The 6,385-nt window shown below is 38.6% G+C and overlaps 1 protein-coding gene across 1 annotated transcript in view; it reads left to right on the forward strand.

Annotated features, from left to right (window-relative positions):
• Window positions 1–6,385, forward strand: part of RAD54B (RAD54 homolog B) — a 126,695-nt gene that overhangs the window by 96,600 nt on the left and 23,710 nt on the right. The gene's annotated exons all lie outside the window — the stretch shown is intronic.

Genomic DNA, 6,385 nt, shown 5'->3' on the forward strand with positions numbered 1-6,385 from the left:
TTATTTATTTATTTTTTAAAATTTTATTGTTATTTGGGTGAAAATTTATAGAGAAAATTCATTTTCCATACAGCAGCTCATATATACTTTGTCCCATGACATTGACTGCAATTTCCCACAATCCAACAGCTCCCCTCCCACTTCCTCTTCATGGCTACCTCTTCCCTGTGTCCTTCCCTCCCATGCACTCCTGCCTCTTAGCTATCTCCCTGTATATACACATCCCTTCTGTTCTCGCATGATTGTTCTCTCCAAGGAGTGTATCTACTTAATGTGAATGTTCAGCTAATATGCCTGTCTTTTGTTTGGCAGAAGCCACATGAATAGGTTCAATTCTAGACCTAAAGGGGAGTGAGGGGCTGTAGTCTCAGGGATTCCACTGGGCTCCATCAGACCAGAAAACCTGGTTCCCCCCTTTTTTTCCTCATGATTTTGAGTTTTGTTCCACATTGCTCTCCTACTCTGTCCAGGATCTTCTACATATCCCCCTTTGAGTAGTTTACAGTGGTCTGGCTGCACTTCTTCCAGGACAGATTTGTTAGTCCTTTTAGCAGTCCATGGTACTTTCAGCATTCTTCTCTAGCACCACAACTCAAAAGCATAGACTCTTCTTCAGTCTTCCTTATTCATTGTCCATCTCTCACATGGATATGAGGCAATTGAAAGTACCATGGCTTGTGTCAGGCACACCTTAGTCTTCAAGGATATCTTTGCTCTTCAGCACTTGAAAGAGGTCTTTTGCAGCAGATTTGCCCAATGTTATATGTCATCTGATGTCTTGACTGCTGTTTCCATTGGTGTTGATTGTAGAACCAAGTAATATGAAGTCCTTGACAACTTCAACCTTTTCTCCATTTATTGCGATGCTGCTTATTAGTCCTGTTGTGAGGATTTTTGTTTTCTTTATATTGAGGTGTAATCCATACTGCAGATGGTAGTCTTCAATCTTCATCAGTAAGTGCTTCAAATCATCCTTACTTTCAGCAAGCAAAGTTGTGTTGTCAGTGTATCTCAGGTTGTCAATAATCCTCCAATCCTGATACCTTATTCTTCTTCATACAGTCCAGCTTCTTGGATTATTTGCTCAGCACAGAGATCGAATAAGTTTAGTGAAAGGATACAACCCTGATGCCCTCCCTTCTTGATTTTAAACCATGCGGTGTCCCCTTGTTCTGTTCGAACAACAGCCTCCTGATCTATATAGGTTCCTCATGAGTACAATTAAGTGTTATGGAATTCCCATTCTTCTCAATGTTATCCATAATTTGTCATGATCCATACAGTGGAATAGTGAATAGTCAATAAAACAGAAGTAAACATCTTCTGGTATTCTTTGCTTTGAGCCAAGATCCATCTGATATTAGCAATGATATCCATCATTCCACATTCTCTTCTGAATCCAGCTTGTATTTCTGGAAGTTCTCTGTCAATATACTGCTGCAACTGTTTTTCAACTATCTTCAGTAAGATTTTACTTATGCGATATTAATGATATTGTTCAATAATTTCTACATTCTGTGGGATCACCTTTCTTTGTTTTATTTTTTTAAGTTTGCTAAGAGTTTTTTTTAAGAGCTCTTTTTATATTCAACATAACACGTACATTTAGTTTCATTCCCCATTCACCATCTCCAACCCTAACCCAGTCTTCTCCCCTCCCTACCCTGCAACCTTCCCCCTGTGCCCCTCATCTACAGGTAGATATCCAGTTTTGCCAGCACATTTGTTAAAGAGGCTGTCTCTTCCCCATTTAATGAGTTTTGGGCCTTTGTCAAAGATCAGTTGTCCATAGATGGGTGGGTCTATGTCTGGACTTTTGATTCTGTTCCATTGGTCTATCTGTCTACCATTGTACCAATACCATGCTGTTTTGACTAGTGTGGCTATATAGTAGTTCTTAAGATCTAGGAGTGTGAGACCTCCCACTTTGTTTTTCTTCTTGAGAAGTGCTCTGCTTATTCAAGGTCTCTTTCCTTTCCATATGAAATTAGTAATCGGATTTTCCATGTCCTTAAAAAATTTTGTTGATATCTGGATCAGGAATGTGTTAAATGTACAGATTGCTTTAGGTAGTATTGACATTTTCACAATGTTTAGTCTACCTATCCATGAACAAGGCAGGTTCTTCCATTCATGTAGTACCCTTGTTGTCTCTTGTAAGCAGTGTTTTATAGTTTTCTCTGTATAGGTCTTTTGTGTCTCTGGTGATCACCTTTCTTTGGAATGGGTACAAATAAGGATCTCTTCCAGTCAGTTGGCCAGGTAGCTGTCTTCCAAATCTCTTGGCATAGCTGAGTGAGTGCTTCCAACATGGCAACTGTGTGTTGAAACATCTCAGTGGATATTCTGTCAATTCCTGAAGCCTTGTTTTTCACCACTTCCTTCAGTGCAGCTTCAACTTCTTCTTGATCATATGGCACCTCCTGAAATGGATGAAGATCTACCAGTTCATTTTGGTACAGTGACTCTGTGTATTCCTTCCATCTTCTTTTAATGTTTCCTGCATCATTCAATATGTTGCCCATAGAATCTTTCAGTACTGCAACTCAAGGCTTAAATTTTTTCTTCAGTTCTTTCAGCTTGAGAAATATGGAGCATGTTCTTCCATTTTGGCTTTCCAACTCCATGTCTTTGCACATTTCATTATGATAATTGATTTTGTCTTCTCAAGCTGCTCTTTGATATCTTCTGTTCAGCTCTTTTATCTTGTCATTTCTTCCATTTGCTTTAGCTACTCTTCATTCAAGGGCAAGTTTCAGAGTCTCTTCTGACATCCGTTTTGGTATTTTCTTCCTTTCCTCACTTCCAAAGAACATTCCAACTGTACTTCTTGCAGGACAAATTTGTTCACTCTTCTTGGTAATAAAAACAAAAAAAAACACAACTCACTGTCATCAAGTCAGATCCGACTGATAGCGACCCCTCTTTGGGTTTCCATGGCGGTATCACTGCAGAAGTAGATTGCCCAACCATCTGTCCAAGGAGTGGCTGGTGGGTTTGAACCACCAGCCTTCTGGTTAGCAGTCAAATGCCTTAGCCACTACACCACTAGAGCGCCCCTTGTTGGTAATATGGAAACCAAATATAGAAAAACTAATGGTGAACTATGTTTATAAAATGCTATTTATAAAGAAAAAATGAGTTGAGAAAATGGAAAATAATCTAGATGACTTTTGTATCTTTGGCTATTTAAGGAACTGAGTAAATTCTTATTCTCAGAGAGTAAGAGGTAACCAGCAACTGTGCGTGGGAGAAAACTTTCAGTACAGGCAGTCACCTAGGTATGAACAAGATCTGTTCCTAAGTGTGTGTCTTTAAGTTGACTTTGTAGGTAAGTGAGAACAGGTGCATATGGTTCTTATTTAGCCATTCTTTGGAATGGGTACAAATATGAATCTCTTCCAGTCAGTTTGTAGCCATTCTTATTCTATTTTTGTGCAAGAAAAGGCTAGGAGGTGATAAATCTTTACGGAAGTAGATTGCCCAATCTTCCTTCTGTGGAATGGCTGGTGGATTTGAACCACCAACCCTCTGGTTAGCAGTCAAATGCCTTAGGCCTTAGGCACCATGCCACCAGAGCTCCTTGTTAGATATTAGGTTGTTTCTAATTCTTTAGTAGTGTAAATAACGTAGTGCTCAATATTTATAAGCTTATGCTTTTTTCTAGATAGATTCTCAGAAGTAGAATTATAGAATCTAATGACAAATTTATATATATGACCATATGTAAAGAGCTCTTAGAACTTTTTGTGGAGGTAACAGAGGAAGATACAGTAGGTGTAGATCATTAGTACTGTTCCATTTCCTTGGATTGGGTGGTAGATTTATGTCTGCATTAAAAAATTAATAAAAGCCTTTTGTGAAGTGGATGGAGGTAGGGAAAGAAAAATAATTCTTTCATTTCTCTAGAAGTTTCCCTTCCAGTCTTCAAAACAGTTTTAGTAAACATACCAACTTGACTTTAAAATCTTTAGTGTTTCCTTTTTTCTTGTTACAGAACATTGCTGCTCTACTTTTTATTAATATTAAACTATTGGCAGTTTTTACAGGTTTTAGAATTATAGAAGAGCACTGGAAGCCGTGAACCAAGAGGACTAAATTACATTATGACAATGTCATAATGTATCAGAATAATACTATGTTCTTGTATTGTGTCTTTCTTGTAGCCCCGTCTCTTCTTATTTTTCCTTCCTTACTCTCTTTCCTTCTTATTTTCTGCCCTAACTCCTTTCCTTTATTCCCTTCTTGTGTTCTACCTTTCTTTTTTTCCAGTTTTGCTTTTGCCTCTTTACTTTGTGTGTCAGTTAGGATGATTTCAGGGTCAGGTAAACAAAATTTGAATCAAATGTGCTTATTCTTTAACATAGCTGGAACTCTAGAGGTTGGGGAGGCTCCGGAGCAGTGATACAGCAGCTTAACAATATCATCAAAAGTTCTGATTCTTTTCATTCCCTGCTCTGCCATGCTTGGTGTTGCTTTCTCATCCGACCAGTTGAAGTAACTCCAGACATCATATCTAGATTTGACAACACTGAAAGGAAAACAGAAATTAGCTCATTTGTGTCTCTGCCTTTAGGAGTCAGGAAACTTTCCCAGAAGTCCCTCATCAGATTTCCCCTCATGTCTCTTGAGGCAGAATAGGTCACATGATGTTGGTGGAAACTTTTCTTGGAAACTGTGGTGCCTTGCCCAGATTCCCTTTTCTGGGCTGTTGCACCCATATCTTAGCTGCTGGGCCTGTTGATTAAACCTCTTGTGGCTCCCACCTTCTCTGGAGAATTACACTTGGCTAAATGAGATCTGTCTCTGTTCCCCTTGCTATACCTCTCTCCCCTGGGGCTTGTAGTCAATGATCAGCTGACGTAGAGGCAGGTAAAAAAGGACTACTTCTTGCCTCAGCATAATTTCAGGACCCACTTTGTGGTGTAAATTATCTGTAGAGCTCTCTTTTGATCAGGCTGAAGCTAAATAATAGCTAAGGCCACGTCTTTGCTTAGTTTCTTCTTTGACATTTCCTAAGTCTTATTCCCTTTTTCTCTCTGTAAATCATATGCACTGAATCTCTGTCTCAGGCTCTGCTTCTCAGGAACCCATCTGAAGAGACAAACCCTTTCCTATACAAGTCATTGGCAAAAGGGATTGGCCTGGGGAAACCATTTGGGGTTGGGTGAATGTCTGGAAGCGATCCAGAAGAATCCCTGTACCTTTCTTTCCTTCTTGCTTTCTTCTTGTTAGTCATTGTCATGGGCATTTTCCTAAAGGCTTAACAAAATGCAGACCAAAGTAAATACATTTTCTCTATCTCTTTTTATGATGATGTCTAAAATTTAGAACTCTGCTGTTTGTTGTGTGCCCTCGACTCAGTTCTGACTCATAGCAACTCTGTAGGATAGAGCAGAACTGCCCCACAGGGTTTCCTAGGCTAGAATCCTCACAGGACAGATCGCCAGGTCTTTTCCCCCACAGAGGGAGGTAGGTTTAACTGCTGAGCTTTCAGTTAGTAGCAAGCATGTAACCATTGTACTGCCTCCTTTAGAACTCACTAAATGTGTTAAAGAAAAACATTAGCAAGTATTGGTCTAACTAGGGTGGACCCTTTTAGTGTCAGGGAGATGATCATTGAATTTCCTGACATTGTAAAATTTGTATTCATATTAATGAAATAAGTGCATTTTTATTTATTTTTTACATTGTATTTTTTATATCTTCAGGCAACTTTTCTAGTTTGTTACTTGACTAGACTGCGCTGTTTTATATATATATTTTTTACATTATCATAATTATTGAAACATTGCTAATGTTTCTTTGAAAATTGGTTAGTAAAAAGTTATTGAGTATGTAATATATTCAAAGTACATTAGTCCATTATGGTCCCCTGTTAGCCTTGAAGATAGTGAAAGTCCCAATTTGATTTGATAACTTGGGAAAATAATAATAGGTACTGTTCACAAAGTACCTACTAAGTATTAGGCCCTGTGCTTGGCATTTCACACACATTGCCTACTTTTTATCATAATACCCCTAGGAAATTAATTATCTTTCCATATTTATAAATGAAATAAAAATCCTGATTATTCTAACTTAAAGAACTTAGTCAACTCACCCAAAATCACACAGTTATAATAATATTAATAAGGATAATTGCTAACACTTATTAAGCATTTATTGTATGCTAGGCACTTCTCTAAATGTATTATATAATTAAGTCATTTGACCCTCACAGCCCTTGTTGTTGTTGTTATGTGCTGTCGAGTCGGCCCCAACTCATAGCGACCCCTTCTTGGTTTCCGAGGCAGTAGCACTACAGAAGTAGGATTGCCCAACCTTCCTTCCGAGGAGTGGCTGGTGGGTTTGAACTGCCAGCCTTCTGGTTAGCAGTCAAGTG

This window comes from Orycteropus afer, unplaced genomic scaffold, assembly GCF_000298275.1.
Source record: "Orycteropus afer afer isolate SDZICR_OR568_19922 unplaced genomic scaffold, OryAfe1.0 scaffold00021, whole genome shotgun sequence".
NCBI classification, from domain to species: Eukaryota; Metazoa; Chordata; class Mammalia; order Tubulidentata; family Orycteropodidae; genus Orycteropus; species Orycteropus afer.